The sequence below is a fragment of the Callospermophilus lateralis genome, chromosome 15, assembly GCF_048772815.1.
Source record: "Callospermophilus lateralis isolate mCalLat2 chromosome 15, mCalLat2.hap1, whole genome shotgun sequence".
NCBI lineage: Eukaryota > Metazoa > Chordata > Mammalia > Rodentia > Sciuridae > Callospermophilus > Callospermophilus lateralis.
In genome coordinates this window covers 20,430,164-20,446,666 of record NC_135319.1, presented here as the reverse complement: position 1 = coordinate 20,446,666, position 16,503 = coordinate 20,430,164, and the positions used below count along the sequence as shown (strand labels likewise).

At 44.5% G+C, this 16,503-nt stretch overlaps 1 long non-coding RNA gene and 1 pseudogene across 1 annotated transcript; both read right to left on the bottom strand.

The window, feature by feature from the left end:
- Positions 1 to 1,378: 1,378 nt before the first annotated feature.
- On the bottom strand, positions 1,379 to 3,740 carry LOC143381543 (poly(rC)-binding protein 2-like; annotated as a pseudogene).
- Positions 3,741 to 13,008: 9,268 nt separating this feature from the next.
- On the bottom strand, positions 13,009 to 14,353 carry LOC143380964 (uncharacterized). Its single transcript, XR_013088772.1, has 2 exons — positions 14,308 to 14,353; positions 13,009 to 13,452 (listed from the first exon to the last, which is right to left on the bottom strand). It is a non-coding gene; the product is annotated as an uncharacterized LOC143380964 (long non-coding RNA).
- Between the last annotated feature and the right edge of the window lie 2,150 nt (positions 14,354 to 16,503).

Genomic DNA, 16,503 nt, shown 5'->3' with positions numbered 1-16,503 from the left:
TTCCGGAGTAACCAGGAAGAGAAAAGGGTCTCCACCCCTCAGCTCAGGCTTACTAGCCATCAACCTCTACCAACAACCTTAGTCACAGTGTCACTGGGTTCCAGGGACACAAACGAGGAATAAACACTCAGGGAAGTGAGACAAGGGTCTTCTCAGGACCAAGGAAGGGCTTCATGAAGGAGGTGAGGAGGGAGCAGGTCCCCATGGTGGGGTTCCCTGGTTAGGAGACTCTGGGCAGTGGTTGCCTCCAACTTTTGCTGTAGAATTACTGTGAGGTGAAGGTGAGGCTGGGATGCCGAGTAAGTGGGGTTTGGGTTTTTCAGCTCTCAAGGGAAGGTGCACAGAACTTCACTTCATTGGGGCATCTTAGTCTTCAAGCACAGAAATTCCACAGCAGAGATGGCATGTGTGACCCTAAAGTTTCCAGGGGTCACCTCCTAACCTATCGATGGTATGTGTGTGTGTGTGAAAGTGGAACACACTTGGGGCACACCCAAGCAACAGGCATAGAGAACCATCCAGTGTGGGTTTGCACCATGGATGGTGTCTTTATGGAAGAGACCAAGTTAGTGGGAGTAAGGCAACCTGATAACCATTTCCTGGGGCTAAATTTATCTCACCTGCTAACTTCTTCCACAGTAGTATCCCAGATGGAAGGAATGTCCCCTGTCAAAGGAAATTATTCTGACATTTGTTCAAAAGAGCTGACATTTGTTAACAAAGACTTTTCTTTAAAGATTATTGCAATAGATTTTTGCAAGAGATTGAACTCAATTCCAAATACACTAGGGTGAGTGGAATTTCATACCAGAGGGCAGGGTGAGAGAAAGCATGGAAATCTACTAAGAGGAGGTCAGTTAGGTATCAAGAATGGAGGAATAGGAGTTTGACTGGATATTGTCTTAGCAGGTTTTCTATTACCATATCAGAAAAACAGAGAGTAGGTAATTCGTATATTTGTTTTCTATTGTTTTGTTTTTATTCACAAAGGAAAAGCTCCAGTTCATTTTTAAATATTTTTGAAAAGTTCCCGACATTACAGAACTAAATTGAAATGCAATAATATTCCACTCTCCCATTTCCATGACAAACAGAAAAATTCATGAGCAAACAAAACAAGGGAGAAGCTTTTAGAACTAAATATGGATCTCAGCATTAACAATCGAACAGAGAAAGGAATTAAAATCCTTTAATTTAAAAAATCACAAGTAAATGATAAAATAAGTAGAAACTGAAAATTTACAAGCTTTTTAAAACTTGGAATTGTTAACTGTTCAGAAACTACACAGGTGGATGATGGGTAGTGGTGAATGGCAGAAAGGGATTATGGATGGGTCTGCATTGTTCTAGTCTGATATTGATTTAATCTTGAGCCAGGTTAATGTGCAGCAGATCTAGTGATGATGACCTGCCTATCAATAGATCCTTCCACTGGTTTGCAGTTTTGATCTGTGCCCCAGACATCTGACAGATCTCATTGATTCTGCTGCTTTGATGCCTGATAATGTAGCCAATCAAATTGTTTGGAATGGTTAGTTCATGAGAAGTAGTCTGTGCAGATGCATCCACCCAAAGGTGCACTGAAGCCAGTGCTACCGTGCATCATAGGAAAACGAGACTGTTGTATTGCCAACTGGTGCCATTTGGTCAAGTCTGGCTATGGAATGGCATACTGTCCTTGAATGATATAGGCCACTAGGGTGGTCCCTCCAGGTCAGGATTGAGACACATGGTCCTGGCAATGTGGGAAAGCTCACACTGTGGATGCCTGCTCATCTGCAGAAATGATTGAAGAACTTGATGGCTTTGGCCAGTATGAGATGGTTATACCCTTCAGAGAAGGACACCAACATAACCACACAAATCTGTTTGACATATTCATTCATATATTGTGGCTGCTGTGTCTACTGGCAGCTGTGCTGTTGGTCATAGAACTGCTGATGTCCTCTTCCAGTTTGTAAATGATCATAGCAAAGGTTTTGAAGATGGTACTAGTGAGTCCAGCCACAGTGAAAATTTCTCAGGACAATTTCCTTCTGAGATGTTTATACATGTACCACTCTCCTTACACATTTTAAAAATTTGTTTTAATTAGTTATACATGACAATAGAATGCATTTATTTACTTTGATATATCACTTTGATAAATTCTCATTTTTCTGAGTGTACATGTTACAGAATCATATTGGTCATGCAGTCATATATATACATACATACAGTAATAATGTCTGTTTCATTCTACCATCTTTCCTGTCCCCATGTTTCCTATCTCCATATCTTTCCTTCCCCTACCTTCCCATCACTTCTCTCTACCTAATCTAAGATAACACTATTCTTCTTTAGTGCCCTCTGCCTTATTGTGAATTAGCATCTGCATATTAGAGAAAACATTTGGCCTTTGGTTTTGTGGGATTGGGTTATTTTGCATAGCATGATATTCTCCAACTCTCCATTTACTGACAAATGCCATAATTTCATCCTTCTTCAAAGCTGAGTAGTATTACATATATATATATATATATATATATATATATATATATATATATATATATATATATAATTTTCTTTATCCATTTATCTATTGAGGGACACCTAGGTTGGTTCCATAGTCTAGCTACTGTGAATTAAGCTGCTATAAAAATCAATATGGCTATATCACTATAGTATGCTGATTTTAAATCTTTTGAGTATAAACCAAGGAGTTGGATAGCTGGGTCAAATGGTGATTTCATTCCCAATTTTATGAGGAATCTCTATACTGTTTTCCATAGTGATTGCACCAATTTGCAGTCCCATGAGCAATGTATGAGTGTGTCTTTTTCACCACATCCTTGTTAACATTTATTGTTGGCTGTATTTTTGATGATTGCCAATCTGACAGGAATGAAATATTTGTTTTTTTCATGTTAGGTTTTTTTTCAGTTCTTTATATAGCCTAGAGATTAATGCTTTATTGAAGGTGGATGTGATAAATATTTTCTCCCAATCTGTAGGCTCTCTCTTCACTTTATTAATTGTTTCCTTTGCTGAGAAAAAGCTTTTTAAATTTGAATCCATCTCATTTATTAATTCTTGATTTTACTTCTTGTGCTTTAGAAGTCTTGTTAAGGAAGTCAGATCCTAGGCTGATGTGGTGAAGATTTGGGTCTGTTTTTTCTCCTATTAGGCACAAGGTCTCTGTTCTAGTGCCTAAAGTCTTTGACCCACTTTGAGTTGATTTTTGTGCAGGGTGAGAGAGGTTTAATTTCATTTTGCTACATATGGACTTCCAATTTTGCCAGCACTGTTTATTGAATAGACTATCTTTTCTCCAGTGAATGTTTTTGGCACCTTTGTCTAGTATGACATAACCATATTTATGTGTCTAGTATGACATAACCATATTTATGTGGGTTTGTCTCTGTGTCCTCTATTCTGTACCATTGGTCTACATGTCTAACCCCAAAAAACCCTAACACCAAAAGAACAAATAACCCAATCAATAAATGGGCCAAGGAACTGAATAGACACTTCACAGAAGACGAAACAGTTGATCAACAAATATATGAAAAAGTGTTCAACATCTCGAGCAATTAGAGAATTGCAAAGCAAAACTACTCTAAGATTTTGTCTCACTCCTTACACGTGTCCTTAACTGATTCTCCTTTCTTTCGGATAATATTTCCAACTTCCTTTTCATACATAAGTAGCCAAATGGTAACAGTGACATTTGATCCACCTTCAAGGACACCAGTGTCCATATTGAGCAGCTGGACTTTGAGTGGTCAAGTCTTTGGCAATTGGTAGAGGTAAAAGCTAGAAACTGGTGGTCTAAGGTGACTGAAGGGAAAAGGTAAGCAGGAGGGAAGGGGAAGGATGAGAAGCTTGGGAAGGAACAATAGGGGCAGGTGGGAAGGTGAGGGGAGCCCACACACAATTGGTTGGAGGAAGGAGGAGGACAGAGGTCTCCGGGTGTGTGGAAGGTGGACGGATTGCACTGCTCTGGTTGCTACCTCTGCTGGTCTGGGTGAGACTGGATTTTATATATATATATATTTGGTTTACAGTTGTAGAGGCTAGAAATTCAAAATCAGGCAGTTTCATCTGCTTGACTCATGCTGCTTCATGCATGGCAGAAAACAGAAGAACAAGTGGGTGAAAAGAGGAGGGGACGAGGGGGTCAGCTGCTTTGTAACATCCTAATCTTGCAAAAAGTAGCCACTCTTAGGGAAACTGCATTAGTTCTTTCAAGGGGCAGAGTCCCCATGATCCAAACCACCTCTTAATACCTTTACAATGCCAATTAAATCTCACTATGCATTATGGTAGGAAGAAACCTCATTCAAACCATGGCAGCTATTACACAAGAGTGAGTGGGTTCTCAATAAACTCATTTAGTAGGGGTCTTTGATGTAAACTGGGTTGGACATGCCAAGAATGGGGCCAAGGACAAGGTAGAGTTGAACAGAGGGCCCAGAGGAGCCTATTTACAGTTTGGTTAAGGAGGGAGTCATTATTCTTCCCACCCCAAGAAGAGAAAGGCTCACCTGGGGTACAGATTGGACATGGGGACAGAGGGAAGGATTGATTGTGAATGCAGATACCACTCAGGTTCCCAAGCATGCCAAACAGTCCATGGATTAGAAGAAAGGTTTGAAAGAGGTAGCAGAGAAAAGCTGGGCCCAGGGACACTAGTAGGTAGTCCAACTTAGGTGGGTTGGATGGATGGGTTTATATGGGTGGGTGACAGTGTCCCTCCAATTTCCAGCTGTGAGACTCCAGTGAATTGTAAGCACTTTGAGAGAGAGAGAGAGAGAGAGAGAGAGAGAGAGAGAGAGAGAGAGAAATGGATGAGGCCAGAGCCCTGGAAAGGGACTGCAGAGGGCTATGTCAGAAACAGAAGAGAATAAGCTATTGATCCACAAGGTGAAAGATGAGGGCTATACCAGACCACAGGAGTCTCTCTAGGGGCCTGAGAACTTGATTGAGGTGTTTGGGGGGATAGTGGCAAGCCCTCAGGAATTTTGAGAGTTGGGCTAGAGGCAGAGATTCCTGAGCTGCAGTTGTTGAAACTCAATCCTTGGTCAGACCCCCCAAGTGGGCTTAGCCCAATGGGGCTTGGCTTACCCCACTGTGGTCCTGGAGAGTGATAACCAGCTGTCAGGAAGGTGGCCAAGGCCTGACTCCATTTCTTCTTTATGAAAAAGGCACATTCTTTTTCTTGGACTGGTCATCCTGTGGCATCAGTGTGGATGAATGCTTCACTTTTAAAATCTGTGCTTTAAAAAGGCAAAGTTTCATGACATTTCTGCCCAGGTATTCCATTTCTGGGACACCAGCCAAGGTAAATAATATTAAACAGAAAACAAGCTTTGTGCACAAAGATGTTTATTGCAGTGGTACTTATTTTAGCGCAAAATTGCAAACAATCTAATGGCCCCACCATAGGGAATAAGGATTAAGTACATTCTTTCATAATCCACTCTGAAGTATTTATTCAACCATTAAAAATGATGCTTACAAATTCCATAACATGGAGAGTATTTAAACTGAATGAAAATGTGGGGAACAGTATAGCATTTAGTGTATGAATTTATAGTCATCCCTCAAGTATCCCTGGGAGATTAGTTCTAGGACCCCCATACAGATTCTAAAGTCCATGGTGCTTACTTCTCATAAAAAGTGGTAGTATTTGCATATAACCTACACAATCCTCTCATATGCTTTAAATCATCTCTTGATTACTTATAATACCTAGTGCAATGTAAATGCTACAAAAATAGTTGTTACACTATATCATTTAGGGAATAATGTCAGGGGAAAAGTCTATATATGTTCAGAACAGACACAACTTTAAAAAATATTTTTAATTCAAGGTTGTTTGAATCTGTGCATTTAGAACCTATGGATACAGAGGGGTGACTGTGTACAAGAAAAGAATACATTTTAGTATCTTCAAATTGCAATAGCATTAGATAATCCTCTAGTAGCCAGAAAGCCCAGCTCTCACAAATACCCTCAGCCCAGAAGATTCTCTATCAGGTAGCATTGCTGCATGTCTTGTGTCAGTGTGCTTGTCATTTAAATCCTGGGTGGCTGGAACAGATGCTTATATCAAGTAACCCTGATAGGCTCCATTAGTTAGAATGGGCTAGGCTGTGTGGCAGTAACAACTGATTATTCAATTTCAGTGGCTTCCAACTGCACAGGTGTATTCCTCTCTCAGGTTATATGTCTGCAGTGGGTCAAGCATCTAGGGACTCTGTTCTTTACTGTCCTCACCAGAATGCAATCTGTTGGACTTGGAGTGTTTGGGTTCACTTGCAGATTGAAGAAGTGCAGGGGATATGGAAGGACTCTCACTCACAAATCCAAGAAGTAACTCACATTCCTTGTCCTCAGACCCCTTAGATAGAAATAGTCACATGGCCTCTCTGTGTTGGAAAGGAGAGGTGAACTGGCCATCATGGAGAAGCAGTATTTCCTTGGATACTGTCAATCAGAGGTTACTCTCAGCTGCTAAAGAGCCCACAGTGCATGGTCATGTGGTCTGCTTTGCAAGTGTGGTTGCTTGCTTTTTCCCAGACCGGAAGGAGAGCTTCTTTTTGATTTTCCTTTAAGAGTTTACCTGATGAGATCAGGCCCACCCTGGATAAACTCCCTTTTTATTAACTCAAAGCTAACCTATATCTTCACAATCACGTTTATCAGATAATGTAAAGTAATCACAGGAGTGACATAACCTCATATTTTGGGTTCTCCCTACATTCTGGGAAACAAATTATACAAACATATAAGCCCAGGAGCAAAAAATCTCAGGACCAAATTTAGAATCTGTGCTCCTTCCTCATAATCATCAGATTCAATACGTAGTCCTCCAAACAGGGCACACTAAGCTGTCCTTGGTTGTTGTAAGGAGCCACCTTGTCCTAGAAGAGTTATTTCTTACCTGAAGGTCCTTGATCAGAACAAGGACACTTCAGTAGGTCTCAAGATAGAGGACCAACACAGACAGGAGACAGACTTCCAATTCATAGGGTCCGTCTTCCCTTCCTTGTGTGGCTTCTGAAGGAAGTGGAGGGAGATCCAGGTCAGCCCAGGAAAGCGAACAGCCCACAGATCAGGTTGAAGTCCCCCACAGAGAGCCAGTAGACCTTGGACCCTCAGGAAAGCTACACTCATATTTTCTTCTCACCCGGGAGAGGAAAGTAGGTTGGGGGACTGGGAAGTGACAGCAGATACGTATGGGACCTTGGTAGATGATGCAAAGGATGTCAGAGAGCTCCTGCCTTTTTGGAAACAGACTCTTGGCCTCTGTCCACTTGTCCATCTCTCAAGGCATCCTCCTCACCCTCCCTTCTGCACAGGGTTGAGAGTCCAGTCAGTGGCCAGATTTCTGGCTTCAGACAGCAAGCCCATAACCAGGGGAACCTGAAAGTCAGCTCTGAGTCTCAGGGACTGTTCTAGAGTTGGACCCAGGGCCTTGGATTCTAGTCCTGCAGTTTTGCTCATGGTTAGCCTTGGGCAAGTCACTGAACCTGGCCAAGGTTCAGTTTTCCCCTAGGTACATGGAGGTGGATGCAGGATGGAGGGATGTCCTTTAGAGGAGCAAGTGTTCTGAACTCCCAGGTTCCGTCGGTGTGCTCCACACGCCATTTACTTCTGGAGACAATGCTGCAGATCTGTGTGGTGGTGGCCTGCTTGACTGTGCTCAGGACTTGCTTGGAGCTGAACTGATGCTTCTCCCCACCCCCTGCCTGCTCATATCACATTCTCTAACATTCACAGTCACCACAGCCTTCACTATACTGAGCCAAGGAAGTCAAACATGGCCACTTGGCCAGCAGGCCACCTGGCCATAACAAACCCAGGACTAGAGCCACATATCTGGTCCCTGGGCATCTGTTGCCATCACTATTGCAGATAACAGGGGAATAAGACCATAGGGTTCATGGGGCCCACTGGGGAAGTAGCATGTTGAGTTCCTCATACCTAAATGTCAGTTCTCACCCCACCGCTACTCAGTATGTGACCTTGAATAAGTCAGGGTTGTATTCTGTGCATCAGTTTTCCCATCTTGAAATGAAGAATTTGGGCTGATCCTAAAATATCCACTGTGTAGCCTGGAGGTCTAGGGCTGAGACTTCCTTAAAATCACAGCCTATTGTGATTTTAAGCATCTTTTTTGTTATTGCTAGTTTTCAAACTAGATTATTTACTCAGGAGGCCCCCCAAATTTAACACCGAAATGAAGTAGAATGGGAAAATCTCTAAGGAAGACCCTGAGATTAGATTACTATATAGAGCTGGCAAGAGCAGACTGTGTGTTAAAAGATTCTATCATTGAAGTTGAAGACAACTTCCCAACCCTAGCAAAGACCTCTGCTTGACCCTCCTTGGATCAGACGTTTGGTACCTAGACAGTTCTGTCTTCAAACTGAACTGTCCCCTGTCATCTGCATAGCAGACTCTAGAATCTTCCAGTGGCTTTGGAAGCCTGTGCAGTGACCAGTGCCATGCCTAGCCTGAAGCTGTGGGCTGAAAAAACCCTGTTGAGATGCAAGATGTGAGGAGAAATAAATGCATGTTGTTCAAGCTGCCCAGCTTGTGATATTTGTCATGGCAGCATGAGCAGACTTATGGACGAGAAGGTTCGTTTTGCATTAGACCAGAGAGGATAGGCCCAGGGAATGGCACTCTGCTCTTAGCAGCTTCTCCTGTGGCCAACTCACTCATGGCCATGGCCCAGTGTACCCAGACCCACCCTGCAGCCCGCAATGTCCTGTGCCCAGCACAGGACACTGGCCATGCCATGGGCAGGGTAGTAGTTGACAGTGCACCGTGGCACAGTTGTTTTGATTGTAGGCGACACTGCTGAGAGGCTACAAATGCCGCCAACCTGTCTCACACGATTCCACGAGAAGTGTTGACTGTAAATTATAAGGACTTAATTTTTCCAACCACAGCTAGGCAGTAAATGACTCTCTGAAATGACAGATGGAAAGTTCAGTTAATATGTTTATTTTCTGGCTCTGAGCAGTCCCACCTCCCCCAGCACTTTTCAGGTCAGCCAGAAGAGAGAGGAGAGGGGAGGGACATGTCTGCTGCCCCCAAACACTCCCAGACTTAGACCCCCAGGCTGCACTGGTCGTGGATCACTGCTGTGTGTTGGAAAGAAAAGCCACCCAGGAGCCCAAAGGCTCCAGGTCCTTCTGCACAGCCAGTTTGGCTGACTCCATCTCAGAAAAGTCTAGAGAGCTCTTTTGAGGTGACACTGGCCTGACTTTATCCCCAAAGTGACCAATCACACGAGCCTTACTGTCTATAGAATGGTAAATTTAAAACTTTCCCTGTTGGCCTCTTAGGCAGATGCCAGGAACAGGGTCATAATTAAAATAGCCAAGATCTACATAGCATTTTCTACAAACCTGGTCCTGATGAACCTAGCATGAAGGAGGAATCATTGTCTCTATTTTATTGTTGAGGAAATGTGGGCACCCAGAGGTTAAACATGTTGTCGGAGGTCACACAGAGTGTCAGAGGTAGGGCTGAGTCAAACCTGTACGCTGGTCCTCTATATGCTCCCCATCACTGTCACACTGCCCCAAAGAGATCCGCTGTGAAGAAATGCTGTGGGCATGGACTCCGGGCTGGCAACTTAGCAAAGCCTGTCATCACCAGCCTCTGGGCCTCTTGCCTTCCTGTAAACATGAGCATGGCAGCTTCAGCCAGCCTGAGCAGGGCACCAGATCCCGCTTCAGTGGATGAACCCTGGAGGGAAGGGGCAGGGCTCCATCTCACCTCCCTCTTACCTCTCTTCACTCATAAGCCCCATGTCCCGTGGCCTGGCCCCTGCCTCTGCTGTCCTGGAAGTCATGACCACCAGACTCCATGGATGTCACAGACCAGAGGCTCAGAGATAGTAAGCGAGTGACCACTGGGGCCGATGACCAATCATGGCCCACAGCTGTGGACTTTGCTTAGGAAGAACACCTTCTCTGTCAGCCTCCTTGTCCCTGTCCCACTCTCCATGCAAGCCCCTGTGGGGCAAGGTGAGGAGCCTGTCCCGGTGACATGATAGCAGGTCCAAATCCTGAGGCCAGCAAGAAAAGATATCCTTGCCATGAGCCATTCAGGATGAGAAGAAGTTAGGAAAAGGGGGATTGAGGAAAATTCCAGGCAGAGAAAAAGGCTGAGTGAGAAAAAGAAGGAGAGATTGTGTTTGATGTGGGAATGTGGGGAAGCTAGAGGGTGAAGTTCAAGGGCATGGTCATGAGACAAGGGCTCACAGACAGACAGATGAGGCCACAGGGGACATTGGAGGCCCAACCAGATGGCCTTCAGTGTAGATCCTGTGTGCCAAGTTGGGACTTTGGGCCTTGTCCTTTAGGAAGTAGTCTTTCCTTTTAATTGTGATTAAACATATCTAATATATCTTTTAACATTTTACCCATTTTTTTAGCATCCATTTCAGTGGTATGAGCTCTTTCCCATCATTCCAAACTGAAACTATGCAACTACTAAACAACTCCTCATCTCCCCTCCCCCAGCTCCTGGCAAGTTCTCTTGGGGGAACTATTACCTGCATGTGAAGTGGGGATGACAGAATTTTCCTTGTGGAGTTGATCTTGGGCAATAAGGACAATAGTTGTAACAGTGGATAGTTATTAAGCTCTGCCCAGTGCCAAGTAGCTTAGCAGGTGCTTTTGCACAATTTGTCTCACATCAGTCTCGGTGCCGCTACAGAGTGCTAGGAGAGGCCAGGAGGCTTATGGAGATTCAGAGGTTATTGCCCAGGATTTGCAGCTGAGAGAACCAGGGCCCTTGTAGCACAGAGAGGATGCTCCATATGTGTGATCTGATTTATCATCTCTCCATAAAGTCAAGCCAAACCTTGTGTGGAATTCCACATATCAGTCACTCAGGTCCATGGAACTTACAACCCTTGGAGCTAGCCTCGGGTTCAAAGCCTCAAGGCAGATGCCTTTCATCTCAGTCGCAGACCCTGCAGGAGGCTGAGGCTTCTGTTGAAAAGCAGGGAGAGCCTCTCTAGCTCTGACAGCTCATCAGAGAGGCCGACAGACGACTTTGCCTGAGGCTGGCTGAGAGAGTGGGCAGTGGGTCCAGTCTAAAGGTACCTTGGGGAAGAGGAGGGCAGCTGGGCCCCAGCAGGCTCCTGAGAATGAGAATGTCATGAGGGCTTCACTGAGCAGCCCCAGGCATCAGCCCTTCTGTTATCTTGGGAAAGAAACCCAAGGAGGAAGGCCCATGTGATAGGAGAAGGTATGCACACCATGGCAACAGAGAAGGAAAGGGCACCATCTCTGTGGGACCCCAGAGCCAGCTGGACTCAAGCCAGGCAGCCAGTTGGAGAGTCAAGGCTGTAAGACTCTTTTCCAGAGTCTTGCCAGAGGTCTCCAGTATGCCATGGCCAAAAGACTCAGGAAGAGGGCTGAGGCGTGAGCTCTAACACCCAGGCTTCCTGGGAGAGATTCGGGGCACATTCTTCTCCCTGTAGTCACTGACCTGCTCCCCCCACCCTCCTTCCTGACCCCATGCTTTTACAACTTTTAGGGCCACTCTTCTGCACAGCTCTGTATTGTATCTGTCTATGAATGGACAGGTACTACTACCTTGTCTCTGTGGCCATAGCAGCCAGTATGAGCCCTGGTACAGAGTGGTGCTCAGAATGAGGCTGGGGTAGTCAGTGCAGGTGATGAAGGATTGGGTCAGGAAGGACCATCAGTGTAGATGATGAATGATTGGGTTACAAAGATGGTGGCTGGTTCAAAGGAAATTATGTTACAACTTACAATATGGTACACCAAAGCCACCACTATTTTCTAACCGGATCCTGGAGTCCCATATTTTGCACCTGACTATTTACCTGTGCTCCTTACCTTTCTTTGTCTGACACGCATCCTCAGGCGCAACCCCTCATTAAAATTCTTCTGTGTCCCTTTACCCATTCAGGTCATGAGCTGCCATGACCTGCATGGCCAAACCCTAGAAACTGGTGAGAGGCGATGGGAACTTAAAGAAAACACACACACAGGTATGGAGCAAAAGGGGGGGTCAGGTAGAACATTGCATCCTAATGGAGAAATGGTGACCCAGAACTGGTCCAGCAAGTTTTTTCATATAGGGTATGAGGAAGTTAAAGACTATAGAGGCATTGTTCTTCCTGCACGAGAAAGTTAGAGAGCTAGGAACATTCTTGTAGTGGTGCCCAGGAAGCCCACTGTCCAAAGTTTCTATTAAGTGGGCAGGCTTGAACAGTATAGCACGGGTGAAATATTGTAGTTATCTTGCTATGCTCAGAATCTTTCTGTCCCTGGGAACTGGCATCTGAGGTCTAAGACAATGGCTCTGTAGTTAGCACAGAACCTCCTTTTGAATAAGGTGCCACCATGCAACTGGGTCATCTCAATCAGCACCCTCACACCAAGAGTATTCCCAGAGAGGCATGACTTTGTCATAGGACAGTTTCAAAACCCATGATTCAGAGCAGGCTCCCAACAGGAAATAAAATGCTAATACCTCCAGAGCACTTCTCCCTCGTCCAACCTGTTGCCAAGGTTACCTACCTCCAGGGAATTGTTTCTCCCTGCAAAGAGTGGTTAATAAATATCCCTGGGAGGCTCCCTTCCTGCCAGCACCTCTGGACTCCTTTCCTATCCTTGGATCACTTCACCTTTGGGGTCACGCAGGCAGGATGCGAGGAGGGGGCATGAGAAGATAAAAGGGGCAGGACACCCCCACTGCCTCGGGCACCAGCTTTGGACCCCCTCCTCTGTGGAGTGCTCTCTCTCTCTCTCTCTCTCTCTCTCTCTCTGTTCTATCCTTTAAGTGAACATTTTTGCCTTGGAGTTTCTCTCGGGTGTTCAATCTTCAACACCTGGGGAAGGAGGATTCGATCCTGATTTATTCTCAACGCCGGTTTCATCTCTCATCTTAGGGATGGCTGCCTTTTATGAATTAAGGAAGGAATTATGGTCATCTTTGCTGGGTAACAAACCATTGCTAAAATGATGGCATGAAACAATCATTGTATTAAGCTCATGGATGCTGCTGGTCTGGAATTAAGTCAGAGCACAGTAGGAGGGCTTATCTCTGTTCTATGAAGTTGATGGCCACTGCTGCGAAGCCTAGAAATTTGGGTGGCTTGATGGCTGGAGCTGGAACTCTATGAGGGATTATGGTGATTTCTTCACTCTTCAGTGTGATCTCTCGTGCCACTGCGCTTATTCACAAGATGGCAGCCATAGGATAGTCAGTCCAGGGCTCTGGTGGTTCAGTGGACAAGGAGGAAGCTATGCTGCCTTCTTTTTCTTCCTATTTTTTGTAAGCTCATAAGATTTGAAGAGAGGGGACATGGATCCCAGTTCTTCAGGGAGAGTAGCAGAGTCACATTGTAGAAGAGCATGTAGGATGGATGATATTGTTGTACCATTCTTTGGAATATCCAACCTTCTGCAAGATGAATAGCAGAGAAATTGAACCACACACATTCAATTGAAATTTTCTAACCACCCTCTTCCAAAATCATACTTGTAGCCCAGGGATAAAGCCAGCACAGATAGGCTCATGCAGTTGAGCTCATGCATGGCTTCACAAACATGCTAAAACAAAGCTATTTGGCATGCACATGACCTTGCACATACTTAGAATGTGACACCCAAGATGCTGTGACAAGGAAATTTTTTTGTCCACCTTTTCTACAAGGTAGTGATTTCTAGGATCAGACTGTTTCTTGATTTAAGTTTGAAAACTGAAAAAAAGAACATTAGGTCCTAATCTCCATCAACAAATTCCTTCCAGCCAAGAATTCCCAGGTTCCACTTTGTTCATCTCTGTAGGAATTTGGGCAAGTGAAAAGAGGCTCTGTTTTCCAACTTAGGATCTCTATCCCATCCAATTGGAATAAATGTTGTATTTTTAAAGGAGAGGGGATAGTTCTTTAAAGGCATGTACTATGAAGCAGGGAAAACATCTGTTCTATTTATTTTGAACATCTCAGCCTAAATAGAACACTGGATATTAAAATGTATGTTTGTTTATTGAACAATTTTAAAGAAACTAAATATGCCATTAGCCCTATCTCTTTAACTTGAAATGAATCCAGGAGGCTGGGGATATTGAGGTTAACTGAAAACAGGACGGCACTGTCCTCAGTCGAAACAGAAGGGAAAAATTAGTGTAAGCACCCAAAAAAGCATTTGATTATTTTTCTTTAAATGCAAATAATATTTTTGGCCAGCAGAGCATTCAGGACAGGCTTTTGCCTTGGGCCAATAAAACCCTGTTCAAGACCCAGGCTAGACTCACCACGAATTTAGTCTCTCTTTTAAAATTCTTATGACTTGCTTGAGCTCTTCCAGGCCATTGAAACTGGTCTGGAACCTTTGGGTAACATCTGGAAGAAATGTCTGTTGACAAATGCCAAAAACAGCTTTTAAAGATCAATCCTCTACAAGAAGCACTGGGGAGGGAGGTGTCTTGGGCAAAGATGGAAAGATCAAGCCATTTTATTGGTCTGGAGAACAGCCTGTCCTCTAATCCATCTTGCAAAGCTGATGTCATATAATGGGGTGGCACGTTTCTCTAGCCTCCCTCCTCTCTGTGCCCTCAGTGTCAGAAAATGAGCCTGTGGAAATGCATGAGGGTGTCCCTCTTTCATGAGAGTACCATGGTGACCAAGCTTTTCTGGGATTTCTGAAAGGGCAGTGCCACTGTTTGGCTCCTTCAGTGTAGTGTGGAAGGAAGAGACAGAACCCAGTGAAACATGGCATCTAGGACGGGACGTGGACTAAGCATCCAGCATGACCTGCTTTCAGTCCACTTTGCTCCCAGGAGCCCCAGGAGCCTGCGTTTCAGTTTGAGCTTGCACTTGAATGCCTGTTGAGATGGAGCACTTACTACCTCCTAAAATCTCCTGTTCCATTAGGAGGTAGACAGCTCTTGCTAATAGTTTGGCTGGAATAGTCGCCTCCTGCAATTATCTGTGGAATAAAATGATATTAATCAATAAGTACCAAGTTGAAATTTTCCTCCTTTGCATATGCTGGGTGCCCTGCTCAGGGCCCTTACTAAAGTTCTCAAGGGTGAGATTAAAGATGAAGCATCTGTCACTGGGGAGCTCTCCCCTGAGGCGTCAGCTCATAGGGCCAGCACAGAGGGCAGTCTTAGATACAGCAAGCTGTGGGGATGAGACAGGAGACCTGGAATGCTCAGGGACATGATGTGTGATGGAGTGTGCGAGGACAGGTAGGTCAGGAAGGTGAACCAACAGGACCTGGAAAGGTTTTCTTCACAGGCTACTGTGCTGCTAGAAATGAGGAAGTGGATGCTCAGGGGAAACAGAAGTGGTATGTAATTTCTTTTGATGTTTGAGACTTGGTTGATGGCTCCGTACTTAGTTCACACAGGGCTTTGAAGCCACTGATGATAGAGCTCTTGGCCTGTAAGGTGGAAGCCCTCAGTAGTTCCTGGGCAGAGATCAATATGACCCGGTGGCCTTGTGAGGGGAGTGCTCTGGGATGCTATGAGAAGAGTTGAAATTAGGGGACTGAGGCAGAAAATAAAAAGGAAGACTGCTACAATCATCCAGGTAAGAGGTGATGTGGCCTCCACCAAATGAGGCTGGGCCATCTTCAGTTGCAAGAGTCCATGAAGGTGAGTATGTCTAGTTGTGCATACTGTCACCCAAATGTAGTTGTCATAAAGGGGAAGCTGCATTAGTCAGGGTTATGCCAAGAAATGGAATGAATATGACACATACACACATAGGAAGAAGTTTATAAGGGATGGTCTCACACAATGATGGAGGCTGAGAAGTCACAAGGTCTGCAGTTATCAATCTGGAGACCCAGGTTCAATTCCAAAGTCAGATGTCTTGACACCTAGGAAGAACTGGTATTCCAGTTCAGGTTCAAAGGAAAAGACCTGCAACCATGCTCAGGGCAGTCGGAGAGGACGAGTTCTCACTTAGGTATTAGTGATCAACATTTTTGTTCAACCATTCAGGTCTTCAGCTAATTAGATGAGGCCCACCCACATTGGGCAGGGCAGTCTGCTTTACTCAGCCTACAGATTTGGGCACTGATCTCATTCAGAAAAACCCTCATGGACTCACCCAGAGTAACATTTGAAAGAATATTTGGGCACTCTATGGCCCTGTAAAGTTGGCAAATAAAATTATCTATCACAGGAGGCGAAAAAGATACAGACTAGGTGGCTGTAGGGTCTGCCAGAGATCCTCTTGAGTCCAGATTTGGGAACAATAGTACTATTTTTCACCAAAAAGAATCAAGACTCTTGATCCCAAATCTTAGGACAGGAAAAATATTAGTAGTGAGTGTAGAAAGTTTTGTTAATGCCAGCAAATAAGATTGCTTTAAAAATGACAGTAAGTTGACATTGAATAAACAAGATTTTAGTTTGAAGAACTTCATCAACCAAGCAGAACATGAAAAAGAAAATAATACAAATGATCAGCCAATATATGTAAAAAAAATGCTCAGT